This window comes from Melanotaenia boesemani, chromosome 12 (assembly GCF_017639745.1).
Source record: "Melanotaenia boesemani isolate fMelBoe1 chromosome 12, fMelBoe1.pri, whole genome shotgun sequence".
Classification (NCBI taxonomy): domain Eukaryota; kingdom Metazoa; phylum Chordata; class Actinopteri; order Atheriniformes; family Melanotaeniidae; genus Melanotaenia; species Melanotaenia boesemani.
Window position 1 is genome coordinate 6,603,341 of NC_055693.1, and position 26,647 is coordinate 6,629,987.

General features: G+C 38.1%; 1 protein-coding gene across 3 annotated transcripts in view; it reads right to left on the reverse strand.

Annotated features, from left to right (window-relative positions):
- Positions 1-25,391, reverse strand: part of enox1 (ecto-NOX disulfide-thiol exchanger 1) — a 125,646-nt gene extending 100,255 nt beyond the window's left edge. The window contains exons 1-2 of one of the 3 annotated variants that reach the window (XM_042001691.1): positions 25,013-25,391; positions 23,610-23,884 (exon numbers count right to left, since the gene is read on the reverse strand). The gene's annotated coding sequence lies outside the window, so the exon portion shown is untranslated. Of the gene's footprint in view, positions 1-23,609; positions 24,303-25,012 lie in introns of those variants that run through there. The other 2 variants (XM_042001687.1, XM_042001688.1) reach the window with 2 other exon arrangements.
- Positions 25,392-26,647: the final 1,256 nt, after the last annotated feature.

Sequence of the window (26,647 nt, forward strand, 5' to 3'; positions counted from 1 at the left end):
ATATAACACTTCATCATAAACTCCTTCCAGAAAGGTCTAGAGAAAAATATTCCACAATATAGTCTACTTAAATACAAGATGATTTTCTTCTTATTAAAAAAAATCTACATTTAACATAAATGTATCTATTTTCACAACCTTCCCGGGTTTCAGTTCAGGTTTTGCTGCTACTTAAGTGCAACCACAAGAGCCATGGAAATGAGTGGCCTTGAAAGTATTTCATTTCTGGTTAAATGACAGCAGCCAGACGTTTTCTGGCTCTGCCTGCGCTTTGGATCAGCCCCTCACATCCTGAAGAAAGCCCTGGAAACAGATCTATGTTGACTGAACCACAGTCTGAAAATGACTCTACAAAATGTCTAAGTTTGATGAGGTCACAGAAAGAAGTGAGGCTGGAGTTTCATTTTACTTGATCTTACCCCCAGAAATGTAAGTGTTCAGGAGCTTTGTGATCTCAGCTGGTTTCTCTGAGGCATTTTGGACTAATCTGCAGAGTTAAACCAATTTAAAGTTGGATCTTAGATTAGTCTGATGCCATTTAGACAGTTTCAACTCAAATTCTGGATAATTTTAAGATAAATCCATGTGTCCATGGTAACATTCAGGGAAACCTGACACAAAAGATTAATCTTGTTTTATTTAAATGATATTGTAAAGAAAATAATTAGCACTGACAAACTTAAGACTGCAGTATCTCAAATTTTCACAAGAACATTTACAGCATTATTTCTTAAAGAATTCAAACATTTCCTGTCAGAGTGAAGAGAGAAGAGGGGCGTGGTGGGACAGTCTGGTCAGTGATGTCATCTGGTTTAAAAAAGAATTTTTAAAGAAAGTAGATTTGCTCAAGATGGCAAGACCTGAGTATTTTCACAGAGATAAATGACAAAACGTTTCTTCTATGTCTGCTGGAAAACTGTTCATTCGCACCCTTTAGAAAAAACAAACATGGACACAAACAGGCAAGTTGATCTGTTGGAATTCAGGGTGAAAAAGGAAAATTTAGGTTGGAGGCTGGTACATAAAGGAAACAGAAGGTCAAATGTAAAACAACAGTAACCTGAGCTAAAGTGGTTTACTCCTGTCTCATGAAGCAGAGGTTATCATGGGAGTGACCGAATCTGAACACACTAAATGAATCTATGACACAAACTAACAGACTAACTGACCCAAATGGGAGCAAATAAACTGTGGATCAACTGAGACACATGACCCAGATCTATAATACTTGATCAGGTTACATACACCAGACAGTCTGCTATATTTTAAAAACTAAAAAATTATAGTGAATGGCCTGAAAAAAAGAAAATATTCAGTGAGTGTCTGAAAAAATAAATCTCCTGCAGAGGTCAAAGGAGAATGGGCAGACTGGTTGGAGATGATAGAAACAGGAAGTCAAATCACCAGAACCGGACAATAGAAGATGGAGAAATGTTGCTGGTCTGATGAGCCAATTTCAGCTGCATCATTCAAATTGTAGCCTCAGACCTACCTGAGTATTGTTGCTGACCATGTCCATCTCTTTATGACCACAGTGGGGTGAGGTGATGGGGGAGTATGGAGTGGGCTGAGGATTTTGACTTTTTATAACTACTAAAGTGGCCAGAGTGTACAGATGTACATAAATAACCAGAAGATCTGCATCTACAAACAGACATATTTAAAGCACTGATTCTTTTAATCAATGCACATGCCTCTACTGGAGCATTCAGTTGCAAGATACACGATCATCTAACATGTCTTCATATCCTCTTAAGATTACATTTCCACCACATAAACTACCAGATTCTCAGGGATACACAAGATATAAACTAACCCTAACTCAGTACCATCTGTCAGAGGTTCAGGTGCATTTTGGGTAATGTAGAGTAATGGAATCTTTTTCAGTTTCTCTACCTCCAGCTACGTCAGCTAATAAAAAAAAAAGCCAAAATTGCAACAAACACATAAAAATGCTTATTTTAAAAATCACTATTATGTTCTAGTCCAGTCAGTGATCTATCAAAGCTGGTTATTGATCACACCAATTGTGAAACTTGGTGAGCTGGTGCACACATACATCACAAGTAGCACTTTGCTGTTGCTTAGCAACCTGATAACTCAAAGATGTGGGGATGAAGCGAATGTGAGTTAAAAATCTCTCTCTCTCTTTCTCTCTCTCTCTCCCCTCCTCCTTCCCTCCCTCCCTTCAGAGTCTGTTGAGCCAGAAATATGACATGTGCACACACACAGACCGTGTGTAAAGCAATGAGAAAAATTAGCATTTACTTTTTAATGACACAAAGCAGCAATATCACATTTATGACTGATAAGAGCTACATAGTTAGCAGGTGATAGAGTAAAAGGAGTGTTCTGCCACCGGAATCACCTGCATTAGATGGAGCATGCCAGTGTGTGACTTAGCCATGCTCTACATACCGCATACAGCAGGCTTAAATGGAAAAGAAAAGAAGAAGCCAATTTAACCTCCATACACTCTCTCCCCTTCCCTCCCAGCTACTTTCCTCCTCAGCTATGAAGTCTGAGAGATGAACTCTGACATCTCAACAATAAAGCCCATACTTCTTCTGCTCTGGCAGGCAATTTGGATGTAAACTTGCATATTTAATAAGTTAATTGTCAGGTAGAGCATAAGAGAGAAACAGGAAGGTGCAGATTATATATTTTGTGTGCGTTTTCCATCAGTACTGTTCTCTAAATGTAAAGGCTCCAATTTTTCTCTAAATTCTTTGAGCAGATGTGGAATTAAACATGTTTCAATGCAGAAAATGCTCAAGTTACTAAACGAAAAGCTGGATTTTTCTGGGTATGTTGGTTTACGGGCTGAGTGAGGATGGACGTTTGACTCTGGCTCAGCGAGAAAGCTTAGACATTTCAACACGACTTGACTTTCCATCAGCTGCAGAGCCAGGAAGTTGCCATGAGAAACAAAGACACAAATACAGTCGCATTTGGAGCAAGAAGACAATATTCAGCATTGAAGAGGTATCAGACTTTGGCATAGATACAGGTTGAGAGACTGCAAAGCTGAATGAAGGATAGATGCAGATGTGCCCACAATGGGCTACAAATTGAAAGCATAAGAATGCAAATTTATAGTTTTATGAAATGTGAATTAATAGTTTTATGTAAAGAAGATTAAAGAAATCATAAAATAAACAAGATGTAGCACAAGACATTTCCACATTCATAATAAAGACTTAAAAGAGTGATTAAGACTGTGGGGCACCACCATTTTGAAATCCTGATTTTGATATTTAGCTGTTGCCATTGTGGGATTTTGCAGACAGACATGTGCAAGGGATGGATCCAAGCGAGGACAAATCTGCATGCTCACTAGTTGTCATGAAGGGTATTTTGAGACCAAACTCTTTTTGCATATGCAGACTTGTTTATTAAATCTGTAGAGTGTGACATTTTCCATGGAGGTCTAAGGAGACTGACTTGCTTTGCATTCCCATGTTGACTTTCTATTTTAGTCCCACTGGTTGCTGTTTAATTTATGGCTGTACTTGTTTTTATTTTTTATTTATTTTTTTGAAAGTCTTGGAATCAGCGGTCAACAAAGCACAAAATTAACTTGATTTTCTCTTTTGATTCTATATGAAGCAGCTATTCTTTATCAGCTTGCATGATGGACAGGACAGGAAGACATTTGCTGGTCTGCACATTTTTTAGTGAAGGAGCCAATGCAAGGCAAAATAGTAAGTTAAAAATTTGGTCAGGCCTATTTAGGAAGAAAGTCCACCAGTTAGTGAGTCAGAAAGAAACTAACCATATATGGACATAGTGTCAATGTTAATTAACACCACTAACTAGGATGATCTATTTCTAGCAGTGGATGGAATCTCTTGTAGAACCCGACCAATTGATAGGCTGACCAATTAAATGCCAATATATTTCTTGTCCCTCCATCATGTCCTGGGTCTTCCCAATGGTCTTCTTCCAGTGGGATGTGCCCAGAATAAATCACCAGGGAGGTGTCTAGGAGGCACAAGCCACCTCATCTGGCTCTTCTCGATGCGGAGGAGCAGCGACTCTACTCTGAGGCCTACCCGGATCACTGAGCTTCTCACCCCATCTCTGAGGGAGAGCCCAGCCATCTTGCGGAGAAAACTCATTTTGGCCGCTTGTACTCGCGATCTCAGTCTTTTTATCACTACCCACAGCTCGTGACCATAAGTGAGGGTAGGAACGTAAACCGGTAAATCGAGAGCTTTGCCTTTTGGCTCAACTCCTTCTTCACCACGACAAACCGATGTAGAGTCTGCATCACTGCAGACGCCGTACCGATCTGCCTATCAATCTCCCGCTCCATCCTTCCCTCACTCATAAACTCAGTATAATTACAACTAAAATTGCTATTAAAAATTGTTAAAATTGCTACAGATTTGTGTACTTCAAGTTGTTTATTTTTGAACAGCTCAAACATGGAGTGGATGTAGTTTTCTTTTTAATCCACCTCTTTCCCCCAATTTTAAACCAAGAACAACTGGTTTACCGTCATCAAAACCAGAGGCCTTCACTAAATGAGGGTATGCCTGCATATCAGAAACTAATAGGATCAAACAGAGTTGAATCAACTAATGGTTTAATACCTCCACCTGCCAATCACATTGCTGTTTATTAATTGTGCCATATCAAGATCAGATACATCATGTAAAATGTGGTCACACTGAACAGTCCGGCTATAATGAAAATCAGTACAGCTTCAGAAAGCAGTGGTGTTCCTTTAAGAGCCATGTTCAGCTGATGGTTCATCTTGCCTAACATGCACGTCCAGGTTCCTGCTGCTCCTGCATCCAGAGTCGAAGTCAACCTTACAGGGTTGAACAGATGTTAAGTGAGAGCAGAGGATGCCAGGTTCTGAGGTCACCAGGTGATTTTTGTCACATAAATTCTGGGAGGTGTAGTGTGGTGTGAAATGTAACTGTACGGGGAAGGAAGCTGTCCAGCAGCATTTATCAGAGCAACCATCATAGCAGAAGATGATCTCAGCCATTACCATCACACACGTCCCATGCACTCACTTAAACAGACCACAGCAGTTGTGTTCAAGTAGGTCTTGTTGGTATTTTTTCTGCTGACTGGACTTGAATTTATTCCAGTCTCTGTCCTTGATGATTTTGTAGAGTTTGATCACATTAAGTCAGACAAAATTAAACATTTTATCTCTGTGTCCAGAGTAAAACTGCCTCTCTCTCCACCCCAAGGCTACAAAGAGCTTCCATGGTGCAGAAATCTGAAATAACTGGCTCAGTTTAGCCAAGAAAATCTGAGTTTTTTCAGTAGAAGTGAAAAGCACAAATCACTTTGAATGGTAGAGGTTAAGGTGTATCATTTTAATATAAGGGAGTACCTCTGCGAAGTGAAATAAGTGAATATAAAATAATAAAGATGGGGAGTAGATTAAACCAATGGTATCCATAGGGTCTGATATTTTGTGATGATTCAGACCATCTTAAATTCATCAGAATAAACAGAATTTGAATCTGAGAACAGAACTTTCAGCTGGTGAGTTTAATTCTGGTTCCAATGTTTAAGGCATAAAAGCACACATATTAAAAGTGATACTTATTCTGCTAACATACAACTAATTACGTTTCTGTCAAACAGCCTAACTTGTCTCGCAGTTTTGAGAAAACCCATCAGATTGTGAATATCAAAGAGGAGTGTCTTTTAGTAGCGATTCGTCACACAGAACCGGTGAAAAGTGGGAAAAAAAAACCTGAAAAATTTGTCCCATAGAAATGAAAAGGAATCTGTTAAAACATGAACTGGTCATGAAAAACTTTTATTGTATGAAACAGCATTTTCAACCATAGTTTTAATAAAATTTTAGAACTTGCCATGAAATGTTTACACTACATTATTTACATGAAAATGTAGACATTTCTGCCCTTCAGGTAGATTCAAGTTGACTTTTGTTAAGCAGCCTGTTAACATTCCATTTCATGAATTTCCCTGCAAAGGGATTAATAAAGTATTTTTCATTTCATTTTTCATTCCCACGTTGTCACTGCTGCTTTGCTCTTTATTAGACACTCATTTTTTCCATTTTAGTGGCTGAACATCATAAAACTGTAATTCATCATCATTATAAATTAGCCAAGTTGTCGTTAGGCAGATAAAACAACTCAATGTGTCCTAAAATTTACCAGGTGGTTTTGCTGCATAACTATAACAAATTAAGTGAAATTGAAATTATCAGTTGGTGTAATAAGAAAAATAAATTAATGAATAAAATAAGTGCAATTCTGGATCAAAAGAGAATAAAAGATAATTAAAACCATTTTGCAAATTACAACTGCCCTCACCAGCAATTTCTACAATGAGCCAGCAAACAAACTGACTTAATAATTCATTGATTTAATATTATTTTTACCAGAGGTTAAACTAATTCTAGAAGATGTGGATGTCCAACCACATGTGGATGTTTTTTTCCCCCCTCCTTGATGATGCATTTGGTAAGTGCAGCATCTTCCACTGTATTACAAGCACTACCAACACAGACCACCAACCTCTGATGATGCTACACAGTCTAGGTTTATTCACTTTAAATGGGAGGATGCAAATGTGTCTGATTTCTTTTTTAGAAGCTTTTCAAAAGATTACTTCAGATATATGATTTATATATAAACTTTACATTCATAATAGACACCAAAGTCATGACCATGAAACAATCCTTTTTGTCCCCCGGCTGTTTGTTTCTCCTCAGTGCATGAAGTGAAGCATGTTTGTTGTTTCCAGTATGATTTCATCCACTGTGATCCTGCCCTTTTTTGAAGATGACAGATCAAAGAATTTAATGAAAGGTGATGAACAAACGTAATCCATCAATCTTGTCTTCAAAGTCTGCTCTTAGAGATTCAAAATCAGGCTTTCGACGCTCGGCCGACTTGGAAGCCCAAACATTTTGCAGAAACCTGAAATGATCCACATCTGAGCTTAAACAGAATTTCCATGTTAATGTTCCATCAGTCAGGAAATTAAAGTGTTGGACAAATCGCTCTCAGCTGCCTCACCTCTTCTCTAGACTGACAGACTCAGCAGAGTGACCATTACACATGGTGGAAACCAGGACAGCTGCAGTGTGTTCATTAGGACAGAGCAGCACAGAGAAGGAGGGTTAACACTGCTGTCGGTGTAAGGGAGCGTTTTGGCAGGCTTCAGGCAGCTTGTTCCCTCCATTGTTCCCACTGCTGGATGGTGTAATGATCCGTCTTCTTTGTCCAGAGCAGTCTGCTCTTTAATAAAGGCTCATTCCTCACTGCCTGTGCCTGTCAAACTTATGCCTTTGCAGGGTGTGGTGTGTCATTTACACCAGCACTAGACTTGCGAGAATCAGTATTTAATAACATTATTTCTGTCAGCAGTAAATTCTTGTTGCCAAATCTGTTTTGACAGAACAAAACTGTGGCACAAGTCAACCAATTATCTGCATGGTTGAATATCACATCATTTAGTTCATTTTCCTCATTATAAAAATCATTACTTTGTCTGATCTGATTTCTGATTAAATAAACTAATTGAAAACGTGCCCCTGGTTTTTGTGTGCTTGGTGTCTGTCTCAGTCCCACCCACAGCATCGGTATGAGTTATTCACGTTGTAAGAGTTGGAAAAGAGTGCTACGAGTGAGACGAGAAGCTGTATACTCATATGTTTTATTTCTATCAGAAATACCACTTTTTTGTTGTTTTCCATTGGGAAAGTCAGTTTGCTATTTCTACCAACTTGGATTTTTTTTTCTATATTAAAGACTCAAATATGTTACTGAATATGTACATGATGCACACAGGAAAATATTTTCTTTAATTTAAAATCCATTCATATATTTCATGTTATCATGAAATCAGGGATCAACTTTGGGAAAATAAAAAACCAGTAGCATTCAACATGTTTTGTATGAAAGGAGATAAACAGGTTTCACTGTTTAAAGTGGTCTTAAAGTTATACTGTGTAGATTTGTTTACCAATATGTCCTTTCAGAAAGATGAGGAGGTATGAGCACAACTCCTTCCTAATAGTTGGTGAGGCAGTGGAGTCTGTGGAGGATGTAAAGTTCTTCAGAATCAACATGTCTAACTAGCTGACATGGACCACCAGCACCTCAAACCTGGTCACCAAAGCACAACCAAGACTGTTCTTCCTCAGGAAGCTGAAGAGGCCCCAGACCTTGCAGAGGTTGATGTTCAACTATTACAGAAGCACCAACGAGAGCATCCTCACTGGCACCATAACTGTGTGGTATGCTAGCTGCACAGCTGCAGAGTGCCAGGGTCTGCAATGAGTGGTGAAGTCGGCCCAGAACTCCCTCAACTTCACTCATTTTACAGGAGGACCAAATCCCACCCAAGTCACACCAACCCACCCACCAACACAGTAAGGAAGGGCTATCGTGTGGAAAAAGCAGGGACCTGAAAAATTTATTTATTTCATATTGATTTAATTTCTAGTCTCATTTTAGGGATTTCAATTTCCTTCGGGTTGCACATTCCCCCTTGGTTAAATAAAGTATTTTTTATTTAATTTAATTGCTGGAATAATGTGTTCAGATAAACTTAAAATACACCCACAAGATGCATGGATTTATGCTTTTGTAATAACAAACAACAAATCATCAGCCACTAAATCTATAAGTCAGTTTGATGGGAAGATTTATTACGATGACAATGCTTCTGACATGGGCAAATATGTGAGTGAAAAACTTCTTGTTTGAGCCTTTAGACCACAGAGACACTCAATAATCTCCAACAAAAACATAACCACCACAGTCCAGTTTTGTTTTGCTGCCGCCATTTTTCAAATCTTTTCTGAAACTCAACACCCCACGTGGTTCAACACAAAGAACATACACACAGAAAAGATCAAAGGGAAGCCACACAGAAGCCACATATTTGATTTTTCTCATTTATCTCTTAATTTAGCTCCTCAATCAGCTGCATTTAGCTCAAGCTGTAGTATAAAATCAACGCTGTGCATGATGAAGTTAGCATGCGGCCAGTGGATGTCTAAGACATTGTGAAAGAGTGTTTATGGTAAATGTAGAGATAGTACTGCCAGCACAAATAAACAAAATAAGTTGTTTTATTCATCACCTGCCAAACTGACCAGTAAATCTTCATTTATACCCAACAAAAAATTATTTTAACCGGCATTTGGCAGGTTGAGAGGTGTGACTTTAGAGCCCAGCTGACCACACTGATGGCCACATCTCAGTTTTCCTCCTATTTTATGTTCTATTAACTTTTGTTAAATGTATGAAAACAATTTAGTCACAAGTTTATTTAGTGAGTAGTATTTCAGTAACACTGATAAACTAGCGTGTAAAGTTCTTTAACAGGCAGGCATTGTTCATGTTTGCTGTATTGTGCTGCAGCCTTTTGTAAAACTCTGTACATGTATTGTTTCATGAGAGATCTTCAAGTTTTCTAATGATTTATAAACCATAGAAACACCATCTGTCTTTTGAACAGATGGTATAGATTGTTCCAAGATACGATATTTTAGGAATTTGTCAGAAAATTTGGTTTTCATTGCTAAACGATACTTGAACCTGGAAAATCGTGGAAAGACATTTAAAACCTGTCCACACAGCCCAGATATCAATATGAAAATATGAAAGAAATTTAGCCACTAATTCAAGGCAGACCCCCCCCCCCACACACACACACATGCACACACACATGCACATCACTTAATGTAAAAGGTTCTCCTGGTGCAAAGATCTGCTGTGCTGTGAATGGATGTATCCGTCTGCTGTGGTCAATCTATCAGATACAAATCTAGTCACACACTTGTTTCACTACCTACATTTAACCCTGTAAGAAGTGTGTATGTGTGTTGATGGTTGACGGCATGAGAAATGGGAGCCATGTCATCCTGTAGCCAGCCTAATGGGAAGAGCAAGAGCTGCTGCTTATCTACGACACCTCAGCTAGACCCTCACACAAACACACACACTGACTTTCATTCACTTGCAAGATGCTTCCACTATCCAAAACCCAAACCTGTTAACCAGTAAACCCATCTATTATTGAGACATGGGGCAAAGACAATGTCAGAGGTAGAAGAATCAGCTGCATGAGCATGTTGTAAAAACAAACCAAACCAGCATTAATAAGTCACATCTGCTAAGCGTCTAAATATCTGAACATATTTATTCTGACTTAGATTCCTCTACTGAGGATAAACATCAATAATCTTCTTATAAGTCATTAAATCCTGAAATTCCCTGTGATATATGTTTGTACAACCACTGCGAAAAAACTGTTCTTTTTCAAAATTTCACCAGAACTTGGAAGCGTTACGTAGCAACCGCTTCTCATTATCCAATGAGCTGCACAACTACATGTCAGGAGAAGGCACCAATCAGCGTCATTGATCCAAGCAGAGAACGTGTCTCTTGAATACTTGCAAATGTAATATATTGTAATTTCTAAAACATAGTTCTACACTTTTATGACGTCAGCAAACAGATTGTTTAGGTTCATATTAACTCATACTACACATTAAATCTACGGCAGTATCATCACATTTTATCCAACCAGAAAAATATGAGTTTGAAAAAATATCTTCATATAAACCTAACCAAGAATCAGTTTCTCAACTAAATTCAGGATTTTACCAGGATTCACAACCACAACATGAAACAGTTAACAGGAAAGGCTTAGCTTGTAAAGTTTTTTGCATGCTTTTAAAATGTCAATTTGAAGAGATTTTTAAAATACAAAATGTATTTTTTTTTTATTAAATTGTGATTAGTTTTTGATTTACTACAAAGAGTTTAGTGTCAATAGAGGTTTTAAACTTCTTTTCTACATAGAAAAACGGTTGTGCACTGAAACATAGTCCTTTGAAATTCAGACTGGTTGTAAACAACTATATACACAATTTTTTTTCCATCTGGATGGAGAAAAAGATTATGTCTGTGCCCACTTCATGATTTCCCATGAGGCTCGGCCGAGTCCAGCATGTTCTACTGATTAACAACTTATACGCTTTGTTGAAAGGTTGTTTTGCATTCATGAATCACTGGAGGACACAACAAGTTCATCATGTAGATGTTAGTGTATTTTGATGCATTACTGTAGACCACTATCTCAGCTTTGGGTGCATTTCTGCCTCTTTGAGTCTCTGCAGTTGCTCCCGTGTAATTATTAAGCTTGAGTTGACGAGGGCTGGAGCGCTGCCTGTGCGTCTCTGCATGGGTGAACACAAGCTTGCAGCTGCAGCCATGAAGTATTAGGACATACATACAGAAAAGTGGCAACACTGGCTCACAAAACAGGGAACAAAATACAGTTAATCACATTGTTAGGGAAGGATCTGGTTCACCTAATCTGGAAACTGGGAAGGGTCCACCACTGGTCCCTACACACAAATAATGAGATTTTGATGGGAGTATCATACTGACAGACCACAATCTAATTACTCAACCAGATCATCTAGCCTCATAATAATAAAATGATAGTATTACTTCTCCAGATTGAGCATGTGTGCATGATTTGAGTCATTCCTGCACATTTAAAGCACCAAGCTGAAGGGAGAGGAGACCAGATGTGTTTTATTTGAAATGGTGCTCTTAGCAAAGAGAAAATGCCAGGAAACCCGAGCACCCTGTTTAAACTTGGTGCCTCCAGGCAGTTTAAGCAGGCAGAGCATTCATCCTCTCTCTAAACAACCGAAGGATGCAACCAAGATGAATTAGATATAGACTGCAGCCATGTCAAGAGGCAGTTTGAGCCACAGTCTGGCCATAAGCAGATAATTCCTACAAAAAAACTAATACTTTTAATAGGTGTGCCAACATTCTGGTTAATATTATGTACCAGAATCAACTGTAGGTTCTGCTACTTGAAGTATGATGTCTTTAAAACCTGGAAGAAATATGGTGAAAGACAAAAAGACCTTTTTTTTTTACAATAGAAAAAAGATTAATCAAGTGTCCATTCAATAACAAAGTCAGCCGGAAGAGACCTTTTGAAAAGACACAACAAAAGAAATGAAATTTCTTTGTCTCCTTGAATATAGCCATTTGATTGGCTTTAAATCACCAGTCTGGCATGTAGGGACCAGTAGGAAAATTTAACTATTTTATCCAGATTTTTTTTAACATACAGACCAGTAAAGATTAATTTATTATGTAATCCAGACGATATCAAATACTTCTTAGCTGCTGCCTGAGCTTAATGTGAATGGGACCTGTTTAAATAAAGTTAATCATAATTTCTGATGATTTTTGAACAATGCATATCTAAAGAGATTTTTGGGGGGACATTTTGAGACAGAACAAATATTGATGAGGAGAAGTTTTTTCAGCTTCATCGCAGATTAAATGGGAATAAAGTTAGGCCTGTATTGGCTGCTGCCTCTCAGACAGGAAGTAAATCCCATTTCCTGCTCCACTCCTCTGCAGCTTTCAGCACAAATCAGATTTACTTGATGTGCAACCAGAGAAAGACCACACACACAAAACACACACAACACACACATGCGCCATTGTGTGAATTAGACAGCACTTCAGTCACAGCAGCTCTTCCCTCCGGCTGCTTCCTCCATCTCACTGATGGCCGATTCTCCTTTGATGTGCATCCAGCCAGTGAACTCGCCTGTGTGCACACTCATGCTTCTGTGTGTGTCTATAGCTCTGAAATCACAAAGTCCGCTAACCAATAAAACAGCAGAAAATATAGCAGTCCAAATAATACTGGTGTCAAATGTTGGACATTTTCCTGATTTAAATACAAAATAAATTGAGTGTTGACTGCAGTGCAGCTCATAATGTGAAACAGTAAGACATTTTCACCATCAATTTATTTACTAAAATAAATTATTCAAATCTTCTGATTCTGAAAAGTGCTTGGCACAAACTTCTTGAGAGACCAGAACCATTATTAATCGACTCAGCTGCTCAAATGTTCAGCTCTTTTGTTGAAAACGACTACAAAAATTCATTATTGACTTATTTAACCTCAAAATGCATTAGGACTGCAAGAAATTATTTTAATGATGCAAGAGTGGAGCATTTTCTCTGTAAAATAAATGTGGTGTTTTGTCTCAGGAACATATTCAGTTATAGGAAGAAAAAAAAAACTATTGTCACATCTAAGAAGCTGGAAAAATCTGGAGCCAAATGCATCAAACTGCAGGTCGTTTCATGATTTAAACTGTGTATATACAAAGGCTGAAATGTGCACCATTTTCACCCAATTTTTAAATATGTGCGTACTTATGGTTTTTAAAAAGATTTTAAAAAGCACAATCACAAAAAACACAAACACAGGGTCCTGATTTCCATGCCATTTCTTGTCATGACTGGATGTGGAAGCTCCCCTAATAGAACTAAAAATACAGTTTGTGCAACAACTAATTGGACTTGACAATAAAGGGCCTCTAAAAAAAGCAGTTTTACTAAATGAGATCTGTAGATGGGGCATGTTATGATGGCTGGTTTCTTAAATGACCTTTGGAAGCCTAAAGTGGCCCTTCAGCCAATTCACCTTATAGCAGAAAAGAACAGAACATAATCAATATTCTTGCTCTTCAAACAAAGCCAGAGCAGGTATTCTTAGATATGATCATACACACGGCCGCAGTTATTTAGAGTCTTTACAATTAAATGAAGGTGTATAATAAAAATTAACACTAACAACAAACAAAGAAAAAAATCACATTGATTAATGATTCTACATCCATAAATATCATTTCATGTGAAGAAAAATGTCCATGCATAGTTTTTCATGTGTTTACATTTTTATACTTCTGGGCCCCAATTATTTTACATTTTTACTTAAAATTCAACTTTTCATATTTATCACAAAAAATGGTTTCACATCAGTTTTGTTTGGATAAAGGAATTTATTGAAATTAAATAGAAATATACTTTACTGGTAAAATAATCTGATCAATGAGAAACTGAATCTAAAGTCTGTTCAAATTCTGTGGGGATTTATATGGATCAAATATTCATCCAACTAATATAAATAAATGAGACAGATTAATTAAATATCAAAATAACTGGAAACCACAGACACGCCTGCAGTAGCTAGACGATATGCAAAGGACTGCTGTGTAACGCTGCGACAGCTTTCTGGAGTGACAGTAATGACTTTGTCTCTATTAGCATGAGGAGGAGGATGCAGGAGGAGGTTCACTGAGGTTAATGCTGGTAACATGCCCTCCCTCCTCCAGCCTCACACAGTCTCCTGAGACACAAACACATTAAAGCTGTTTTCTGCAGAACAAACGGTGCAACAAATATAAAAAGAACTGTTCAGACCTTTATGTTTATGAGCTACACCATACATAAAAAGTCTTCCCACAGCTGCCATGTGTCTTCTCAGAAAAGTGACACTAAGTTAGCCCTACGGCGTTAACACTCTAACTGGCAATTGATTGTGTGACTGGTTTCCTAATTCCATATGAAAAGACAGCTAAAACAGTGAAAATAGTTGCTACTATATGGTGCAGATAACAGGATTTTCAGCCAACTTTACAAAAACTGAACACAGGGAATAGTGATGGAGGGTTTGAGTTACTGCACAAACATCAGCATTCATACATTAAACTTCGTGTAGTCCTGATATTAGACATTTATTTCATCATTCTTCAGAAATAAAACACACTTTTCACCACTTGTTTACAAACGAAAAGTTATGCCTACACTGATTGTACAATAGTGTGATACCGATCGCTGGTCACAGGACTGTGATAAATGACGTCATCTCATGACTAAGATCAAAAATTTAAAAGAAAACTCAATACACTGCTGAGGAAATATAATTCGGGCCAGATCTCATCTCTACACTGTCCTTTTTTACCTCAGATTCTAGAGAAAGTAATCATTGTACAGCTGATATCATTTATGAGGGATGTTTTAACATCCAGTCTGGTTGAGCACTCCATAGCACAAAGATAACACTTGTTAAGGTGACTAATGACTTTATGCTGAGTACAGACAGAAGACCATTTGATTTTAGTTGTTTTGGATTTAAGTGTTACCTTTGATACTGTTGATCACAACCTCCTGTACTGTTCAGAGACTTGGGCTAGAAATTAAATATTTTGCTGAAAGCTTTTTATCTTTCTTGAGATGATATGCCAAATACATCTCAGACTTCGTCCCCCTTTAGCCTTTAATATCTGCAGACCTTGTTAACCTCCTTCAGATCACAATTTGTAATAAGTGTGATCTGGCTTTTTTGATTAGAGCCCCATCTTATGGGACTCTTTGTCCACTTAACTCTGGCACACCAAGTCGCTGCCTTAAAGCCTCTTCTTAAAACTCTCATCTTTGAGAAAGCCTTTATCAATTTTTTTTTACGCATTTTATTCTTGTCTTCTTGTGGATGTCTGTCCAGCCTTCTTCACCTTATCTTTTTTGTTTCTGTGCATGTGTGTTTTTCCTCCTTTAAACTTTACTGGAGAACAGCTGTTTTGATTAAGTTTACTGTGGGCAACACATAGGACCGAACATTGTAAGGAAGCGTTGCAGAAGCTCATCTTTGAGCTGAGTTAGCTGATATTCATTTATATTTTATCAGATTTGGATGTACAATAAAAAGTTTTGCCGCTTTCTGTCCAAACATCAACCTGACGCCCATTTTAGACTCTGGTGCTTTCATTTTAATCGGACCTTGAATCTCTTTGATGTGGCTTCTCATTTGGTGTATGCGCAGCCACTAAAAACTCGAGTGCCCCATTAAGCGAAATCAGATATTTGCCTGAACTCTTTCACCCCAGTGATAGTCGATCATTTTGAAGCTTAAAAAAAAAAAAAAAAAACGAATGACAAGCCATCTGTAAGGACATCCCTGCACTGCTGCTCGAATACAATCCTCCTAGACCATAAAGCACATGCATTTGTTTTTTGGAGGCTTTTTTTTTTTTTCATTTTTTTGGGAGCAGACACTGGCCTGCTGCTCGCACTGTAAATCTTAAAGTCCGATTTCTGTGACAGCAAACGAGAACCAGCTGTGAGGAGAGACAGAGGGGGAGAAAATTGGTTCAGAGCCAGAAGTCAGTCTGAATGCTGCGTCCCCAGATCAATACACAGCTGGGGATTCTTCTCCCTCACACAAACTCAAATAACTATGCTTGAGAGGACTCTGGCTCAGTTACAGCAACTTCCTGCATCCTAGTACTACAGGACACCATCAAGCTTTTAGAAAAGGTTATCTCATTTCCAGAGAGCCATGTTGAAGTGTCCTTGGTCAAGACACTAACCCCTCGATGCCTCCCGATGTGTCTATCGGGGTATGAATGTGTGTGTGTGTGTGAATGGGTGAATGTGACATGTTGTGTAAAGCTCTTTGAGTAGTCAACATGACTGGTAAAGTGCTATATCAATACAGTCTATTTACCACTAGTGTAGAGGGGATCCTTGAGAGCAACTCATCCTAAAACTTTTAGATGCATTCATTCTTCAACACACCTGAATCAAAAGGCTGAATTCCATCATCCACACGTCATTCAGGTACGTAGAAGCCTGGTAACGAGCCATTCATTAGATGGAATTGGAGTGTGACACCTGACTGGTTTTAATTAAATCAACTGGTTTAAATTACTGGTTTATCCATGTCATTATGGAACTGATGGTGCATAAACATAAGGGAATCTAACAGATGAGGAATTCAGAAAGAAACTGACTGACTTATCTAATGAGAAAAAGCTTTATCAGTGTGAGTGTATTTGAGATATTTTGGACTTAATTGCTATCTCACTAACTTATTTTGAGCATACATGACAATGTGCATCTTGTATATGGAGTCTGGTTATATTATGTTGCAGGAGGGTCAAGTGATTAAAAATGTCTTCTGAGGTCCACATTAGGGTTTTTTTTTTTTTTTTGCCTACAACTCTATATCTAGAAGTTTGATTTAGCTCAGACTTGTCTACCAATGTGGTTTGTAACAGCTCTTTCTGTAGATGATCTATCGTTCATCTACGAATCATGCTCTTCTAATTGGAAACTATTAAGAATGATGAAAGGTTGCATTGTAATGTATGTTGGTTTGTTTATGTTCTGTATTGTCGGCAAAACACGAAGTAGGGCTGGGCGATATGAACCAAATCTTATATCTCAATATTTTTTACTAGAATCACGATATATATCTCGATATTTATTTATTGTTTGTCAACTAACCAAAGAGACAGTTCTAATTTACAGCCTTCAGTGCTAAAAATACTTTTATTAAGGATCAGTAGCACATGTGCATTAAAACAGCTGACTGAAAGTACCTTTATATTAAATTAAATGCTCCCAAAACAAAATAAATTAAAAAATACTTTTCAATGACCATAACAAAAATTTAGCTGTGCAAAAAGCAAAGATGCTTTTAGCTCTAAACAAGCTATCTCGATATAAACCATATTCCCTGCTTCTATACTGCGTCTGATAAAGTCTCGATATATTTGAAAATCTCGATATGTTGCCCAGGCCTAACATGAAGACCAAATTCTTATTTACAGTATTGGCCTGTCAGGGATCTGTTTGTATACAGGAATTCTAAAAGAATTACCTCAAAAGATTGTGTTTTTGTTAATATAAACTCCAAGAGTAGCCTCTAAAATCAAGTCTTAGTCCATTTGTAACAAGCATTTGTAAAAGCCATATACCTGTACATTTTACACAAAATATGTTCTAATAGATTTCAAGATAATCACAAGTCCTAATCAACTGATTTTTGTAAATCAATTGACTGACTACGATCTTGTAAAACAGATGTATGTATTTGGAATTGCAAAAAGTGATTTATATCATTAAAAAAGACAAAGTCCATCAGATTTGGCTACGAATCAGATTTCAGATCCTATACACACAATCCTTGTAAAACTGTAGGCTTCCTTAGATTTGTGACTTTAAATTCATGCAAAACGATCTACTTAGTTAAAAATAAATATCTGCAATGTGCTGGTATCTGACTAGAGGCACACCAGGGGCAGCTGTCATTCCTTGGCAAATAAATTAAATTTCTCTCAACTCTCTCAGTGCTGTAACGTTGGTCAATATGGCCATACTAACCAACTTTTTAGTCAAACTAAACCAAACCTAACCAGCTAACAACAGTGGCAGGTGCAGATAATTGCACCTCATAAAACAATACCATCATCTCAACATGCAACATGGTTTAATGTACCTTCATATGTTTTAGAAAAAGAACTACATGCTTAAAAAATGCCCACTCATTCTTCATTGCAGGGGCATAAATGTAGGCACCATGAACCTATGGTTGTTTTAACTGAGCTGTTTGACTAAAGGATCATGCATGGATGCATGCCCAGTATATCTGCCTTATTATTCTGCACATACAAACAAGTCCATGTCATTGTTGGGCACATGGTCGTCCACAAAGAGCTTGTCACACAGTATATGACGACATGTGCAGATCGCACAGGAATAGCAAGGAATAACACTCCTGTACCTGTAACTACTGCGTTTTGTTTCTTCAGTCTGTTAAATTTGCAGCACTGTTCTTCTTTCCAACAGAAAAACTGAGTATTGATGATTACAATGTCTGACTAAAGGTTCAGACAAGTTGCCCACATGACCATTTTAACTATGACAAAATGTTTAAAAAATGAATACGTATCTTTCACATTACCAGTCGAAGGTCTGGCCACTCAAGATGAATGATTTGAATCCAGGTTTAGTGGACCTACAATCACATATTGGCAGTAAAGATTTTCCTCTTAAATACAAAGTTGTCCTTACGTTTATGCTTTTAGGCTAGCAAAGAGGATGCTTTTAGCATTGAGAAGTTGGTCAAATAAACAAGACGGCATAAAAGGCAGACAATGACAAGCAAAGATATGTTGGTACCTGAGTAAATATATTACAGGTATAAAAGGGAACCAAACTGAACAGCTTTTTAGGTAAAAGAGCCAGATAAATGCAGCATTTATTTATTTTCCTATCTCCTCAGTGTGAGGTGGCTGCCAGGATTGCTTCCCCACACTGAGCTGTAAACCAGTGACACAAACACACAGATACTCTTTCACACATGCTGTTGGAGGCATCTCTAGTGAATAATTCCTCTCGTGGTGGAACACAGCCTAATGCTCCCACCGTATCTCAAAATACCACCGCAATTAGCGACAGTCGTCCCTATTGAGCTCTGCAGCGTGGGGTCAATTAACATTTGTGAGGTGGTGTGGCAGAATCTGCAAAAGACATGGAGGATGGATAATCACATTACAGAAGCTAACAGGCTGCTTTTGCCACATGATGTAATGAGATGCAAAACACATAATCGCAGCAGGAGGAGATTTTTCAGTCCAGTCTGAGTACTGAAAAAGGATTCTTTGTCTGTGTGTTAAATTAAAGAGGCTGCTTTGTTTTGGTTCCATGCTTTCCTGAGACAACTCAGCCATGTTTTCCCCAAACACTCATTGGCCTGCAGGAAATCTGACGGGCTGCACAGCAGAGCCGTCAAGCCAAGCAAACCTCACACGGCCCGGGCAGCCAGCCGCCGCCGGGCGGAGTGGTGTCAAATTCTGCTGCAGTGACTCCAGAGCTGATATTCTGCAGTCACATCATCATGTCAGTTCATGATGTAACAGTCGGGTGTTTGCCTGCAGACAATAGAGAAGCTGTTTGTTGATGATGATGATGAGTGGTATCTGTGTCCCTACAGTCTCCTGGGAGTCTCTGCTTCAACAAAACGCTGTCTCACAGACCCAATCACCTGACACCGATTTACACTCTAGGCACTGACACATCCACTTACTTTATAAGCTCAAATCTGACTTTAAAAATGTTTGAAAACACTGAACAAAAAACAAGTGACTGATGGAAAGTGGTGGAACACTACAAAGAGAAAACTGTCCACTAATCCAGCTAAATGTTGAGAGAAGCTTCTTGCATCTGCATCCTTGTATTTTCTGCCACTATTACACTGCAAAGTAAGAGTTCTTTTACAGTGGACGATTTCAGCTGTTTCCTGAGGCTTCCAGCAAAAAACAGCCCATCTTTTGTTTTTTACTATTATTTAATGCAGTTGGAAATGTGGCTTCAAATTACTTTACCATTGTCACTGTTCTAACAGCTGGTGGCAGGTCACTAAATAGAAGGTAAACTATTTGTTTTAAAGTAGCACTTTATGCACATTTCTGGAGCCGTTGTTGCACAGCAGCATCCCAAGAAACTCTTCACACCTTTTTACCCCCAGCTTGGAGCATTACGTTACAGCAAAGCTTTGCTTTACAGCAGACCAGCAACTGAATATCAGCGCACTATTAGTTTTGAACGCATACCATGGCTGATTCAAAGAAATGCAGGAGGACACTTGTAGAAAGAGAGGAAAAGAAAGGGGCAGAGCAAGAGACAAGAGTCAACATCAGATTTACTTTTACTAACCCTAACCCTAACCCTGGAAAGTGTTTAGAGAAAAGACAGGATGCAAGATGGATGCTGAATCAGCAGTTAGGTGGCACATCACTGAGAAAATCTACCAAAGTTGGGTAGTGCTTCTTTAACATCAAACAGCAGAGAAACACTATGATGAACATAGCATTTACACCTGGTTCTGGCATGCTGTCTGTCTCCAGAAAAAAATGAGTTTCTGTTGATATGCACTTTGACCACATTTTCTAAAAAGACAAACCAAAAAAAAAAAACATTTTAAAGAATAAAAACCCTGAGTCAAGAACTCATTTTAATGCTAAATGTTTTGCACAGAACCAAATGCTGTCCATAGAAAAACACAGAAATGCAGCGTAAATAGAGCTAAACTAAGTAAGATTAATAAAAAATACGCCTCAGAGTAGAAACACTTTTAACATTAGTCTATAAAGACAGTACTGCATTTAATTTTTGTTATGGATCAGAGCTATTGATGCCACGCCCAAGCCGATCATGCTACATGTTTGCTCACTGTTTTGCTAACTGACTAAGCTAGTTACTATTAGCAATACAAGCTGATAAAGCATTATGTTTTACGTTGGGCATATAGCAACATCGTGGCAATGCATTCACTGACAGAGATTAGACAATAGTGCGTGTGTCTGACTTTTTTAAGGAACTAAAAATTGATAGGCATGCTAACAAATAGATCATTTACAAGGCAACCATATTGTATTTTCAGGTCAAGGCTGGTGAGATTCCAATCACTTTCCAAATTCTGATGGTGCTCCAGTCGATTTTTCTGACTGAATTCAGGTATTCCAACTTTAGAGTTCTAAATTAAAGTACAATGAGAAGTCTAAACCTTAGGTTACACCAAGGGGAACTGAATGTAAACAAACTTGTAAATGATAGTCCTGAACTAGTAATAAACATCTTGTAATCCCTACATGAACACCTTCTCATCTGTTCATAATTAAACAGAAGAATCTAACGGAAGAGATGCATGAGAGAAATAAAAGGTCCTAATAAATCATAGATTATATTAACAGTTAACTCTGTGATAAAGTCCATTTGATGTGTAATTCAGCTCACATGTGAACACAACAGGGAACTGCATGGTGAATTTACAGCAAGTAAGAATCCAAAGCGGGAAGGATATAAACATCAATTCACCTATCAGCATATTATGTTTGTGGGAATCTCAAGTTTAATCTCTTCATGTATTTTAACTTTGGGTTTCCTCTTGGGATACATGTACAACAGACTCATGCACAACTGTAAGCTTAATCCACCATTCTAATTTTCTTTGGTTTCATTTACATACTGAAGCCAGTTTGTTAAGTTTAGAACTTATCTTGTTAAGGTTTGGTAACAAAGTACCTGCAGGGTTAGAGAAAACGTCTTCTCACATAAACTGCAAATTCCTCACAAACCATCATTTGATGTCACATGATGACAAGCTGGGCTCCTTTGACTGACGTGAGATACCTTCCTTTGGTTTTCAGGCATGTCAAACTATTTAATGCAAACACAACAGCAAATATGTTCACTTGAAGAGTTAATGAAATCTTAGGACCAGCTGACTCCAAAAATGAGACAAATTCAACAAAAAGAGACTATTTATGCCAAAAACAATTAATTAGCAAAATAACTACAATTTACTGTTACATCATTCTCCTGTGTGGAGACAGACAGTCTAGAATAGTGTCCAAATGTAAAAGGATAACTTAAGAGACTGTGCCCAGACCTGATTCATTGTAAGAAAAAAAGAAAATTCCACTAGAAAATGTGTGAAATCAGGTCTGCAGTAAACACTTAGGACTTTAAATAAATGTAGCAGTAGTTAGCAGAAATAATACAAAACATATTAATCAAAAATGTAAAAACAAATTAGCTGATTTACAGTCATTTAAAGATTAATTTCACATAAAAAAAAATGTAGAAATATTTAGCAAAAAATTATCACACCACCACAAGAACATCTAATTTTCATATAAAAAACATAAATTCTTCTAAAAACTGAACTTAAGAGCTGGTTTATGTGCAAAGATTCAACCTGCTTCATCTAAAACCTGGTTTAGCTTTACATTTAGATGTAATAGACTGGTTGTTATAAAAACTGAATCTGCTGCTTCTCTCGTGGTGCTGAGGATGTCGCCGTGGTGACAGGTTACCAAGCGCTTCATGTTTATGAACCAAGATACTGAGCCGCTCGGCCTCAGCATGCTGCACTGAAATTTAAAAAGGTACTTATGCTTTACATGGGTAATTTGGCTAACTTTATGCTACTGCTCTATAACAATATTGCAATTTTTACTTCACTTCATTTATTTGACAGCTTTAGGTACCATTTTCTTTATACAGCAGATTAAGATTTTACTTAAAAAAGATACGAGGGAACATTAAAATACACTGTCTTTAGTTAGATTTTCATACATTTCACTTAACAGATTTTTATTCTTTTTAAACATCTGTGGGTGTGATTGTGTGTGACAGCACATGAATAATGTGAGTAGAACAATGACAAAAGGAAGCTCTCCAAGCTGCTTAAGGGTCGTCAAGGTGACCTGAAACCAAGGGCATCCTCTCCCCCACCACAGCTGATGTCCCCCAAACCAAACACCAACCTTCCTCCTCCACACAGCAGCAGAGAAATCCCACCACATCACCCAAAGGAAGCGATCAGAAATGCAGCCTTCAGGTGCAAAGTGTACCAACAACATCTGCACATCAACATCCACCTGGTCTCTTTTCTTCTGAATTTTCTAGAAGCACAGGTGTTTGCAGGACTTACAGAAACCCTCTGTAGCTGTTTGAATGGAGACAAAGTGACCATTCTATTTTTTATTTCATTTAAATGGCTTCTGGGAGATTTTTCTCTACTTTAAGTTAGAAATCTGCTGGACTACATAAGATTCCAGAGCTTCAAGAGTGCCATTGTTTGTCATCCCTGCTTTCTGTGTTGGATAAAAACAATGCCGAGTGGTCGCTGTATCAGGAGACACCTCAGCTCAGTCGCATCAGTTAACTTATCAATAACGTTTCTACATTAAATATAAATAAATACAAAAGCCTAAATCTTGGGGTTCGTTTTAAATCGTATTTATCTTTCTTGGTGCATATTTGAGCTCAGGCTGATGACCTGAGCTTTACAGCCTTCCAGTAAAACCACTCAGCAGGCTGACAGCAGCGTGTCATCAGCCGTGGCAGAATAAAGACACAAACCGGTCAAATCACAGCAGAGAGCACACCTCTCCTTACCGAGCCACACGGCGAAGGATCCGACACAAGCTGCGGAATGTTCGGCCGTCCACGCGGTAAATCCCGGTGCTGCTGGTGGAGCTGGAGACAAATCCTCCTCCTGTTTCCTCTCAGGCGCTCTGATGCATCTCAGCGCGGAGACACCGAGCCGCCGCAGCTGCTGCCGCCGCCACCGCTGCTGCCGCCGGTAAGACGGAGGACCCGAGGGCGCGCCACCGAGAGACGTGCACGACACCCGGGTCTGGTATCTGTCAGCAGGTACCGCTTGGTGGAACCTGTGGAGAGAGTCGGGGGGAGGATGTAATCTAATTAATCATGTAAAAACAAAGCAATGACAGATTGATTATTATCAATCATTATTTACACTTGAAGCAGTCTGGAGGGAAAATAGCAGTGATTGATTAATTTGAACCCCCCTCCCCTCCCGTTCTGACCCTCTATATAAAAAAGGTCAGCTTTCTTATTTACCTAGGCCAAAAAGAAGACGTTTGTGTTTCTGTGATTAATCATTCAAAAATCTGTTTGATTTTTATTGTTTCAGACAAAACGTGTATTTAAAAAAACATTTCGACCGAACAATAAATAGACAGCAAAGGTCATTTTCAGTCCTGCAACACCTTTTTGAACAAATGCCTGCTCTGGATGTCAGCTGGTGCCTTCACATGTGCTAAAAACGTATATAATTTGAATAAACTTGACAACAAATGAGTTCAACATTAGCTTTAATGTTCAGCTCTACAGTGTATTTTTTTTGCCACAGATCTCTGCATGCCAATGACCTCATAATGAAGAATCAGCTGCAGTATTCTGCTGTGCAGGAATTTGTCATTAACCAATATTTACTGGACCCCCCCCCCCCCCCCCCCCCCCCCCCCTTCCCAGTGGATTTATAAAAACATGTCTCTGTATGACAACACAATCTAATGCTCAGGTTAACTAAAGAAGAAAGTATGCCATCTCTCCTCTCTAAGGTTTTATGTATCAAGAAATCATTTGTTATATTATACATTTTTACTTATGCAATATTTAATATTTTAGTTCATTTTTATTTGAAATTATTGCAATTTCCCAGTCTTGCAGGAAAAAAAAGTTCTGAGTCCTAAAATTAGTTGAAAACTGCCTCAAACAACTACTCATGACATATTACAGCATGTTGTTTTTGTTTTGTTTCCAACAATTCAACAAAAACTCAGCCAGAATCCTGAAGCACTTGGGTCTGCTTTGTCCAGAGGACATTGTTCCAGAAGTTTTGTGGTTTGTTCAGATGAAACTTTACAATAAGCTGTGCTGCCATGTTCCTTTTAAAGAGAAGAGGCTTTCTCCTGCAGCCCTGCCAAACAAGCCGTACTTGTTCAGCCTTTTTCTAATTGTTCTGTCATAAACTTAAACATTTACCATGTTACCTGAGGCCTGGAGAGTCTCAGATGGAGCTTTTAGGTTTTCTGCAGTTTCTCTGAGCTTTGCAGTCTGACCTCAGGGGGAACTTGCTGGGACGTCCGTCCTGAGAAGACTGGCAGCTGCCTTGAATGTTGTCCACTCGTGAATAAGCTTTCTTATTGTACAATAACGTGAGGATGAAGTGGAGGAGTTTTTTTCTTTTCTTTATTTTTCCCTCTGTCATTTTGATACCTCAGTGTGTAAACTGGCAAAACATCTGCCTCCATAGAGGTGCTCACACCTGCTGTTTATTACTTAATCAAGTGCATTTCATCAGCAACACCTGGCTGCCTCTTTATAAGGAAGGAATAAGAGCATTTTTAGTTTTTTACTCACTGCTTCTGCACTTCAACTTATAGCTGAATATCAAAACAGTTTAATATGTCATGTGATGTTTTTTTGTTCTACTTATTTTCAGTAAGGATCGGTTAGCCTTAAATGTGTCAGTTTAATAAAACTTTGTCGGTATTTGATTAAAAATTTATACCCAGCTAATAATTTTAAATCAAAAGAGCCAACTAGTTTCAACCTCTTAAAAAATCTACATTAAGTTCATGTGTAGATAATACAGTTTTACAATGAAGGTAAGTGACATTTTAATGGACATCCGTGTGAATATTCGCCTGTTTTTCTTCAACTGTGATAATAAAAAGAATATTTTGTGGGGTTTTTGAGAGTCTCATGATAAAATGAGACATTTGAAGATGTCACCTTGGCCTTTGTGAGTTTAAGGATTAATTACACATAAATTATCAAGAAAATAACTGTCAGACTAAAGTACAGTTAATGACAATGATCATTAGTGGCAGCAACACAGTCAATGTGCCTAGAATAATGTTGTAGCTGCATTAACCCTTTAATGTTTGCACTAAGAAAGAAAAAAAAAAGCAAGACCAACATGTTACTTTGCATTTCCTGTTTTTCCTTTGGACAACAATAATGAGAATTTATTTATTTGTTTATTTTAGAGATTGGTGAGATAACAGTTAATGATATAGTAACAGTAGTTAGGTCAAAAGTGGTGAAAATAGTGACGCAATATGTGGGATAACAAACATTTGGTTTGGGCATTACACACCCAGACCAAGTGGTACAGATGGCTCAGGCAGGATTATCTCTGCAAATTTGTAATAATATTTATTATAGTCACTAAAATTTTTGCCCCATAAACAGTAGAGCTGGCAGTAAAAGGGTTATGAACTGTAAATGAGTCATTCAGAGACTTTTACACCTGACTCATGAACACAGAAAACACTAAGTAGCTCAAAGTTCAATAAAACAAGGTAATAATGATGGATTTTGCAAAAGGCGGCAACCTGAAACTTCTAGCTAAGGGCTTACAGCTGATCAGTAAACTATTTGTATTCAAAGTTTCCAGCTCATAAACGTACATTGAAGGGTTGAAGATATTGCTTGTATATTTTACATATATATACTGATCCCATGTTTTTTCTAATCAGCCTGAAATACTGTCTGTAAGGTCACACAGTCACTTTATGTTGTGATGTCCGAGAAAACTGATGCAGATGGAGCCAAGCTACAATCCTTGTGGAGAGTGATAAATATAGGTTGATAATAAATCCCTGAGCAGCAGAACACTG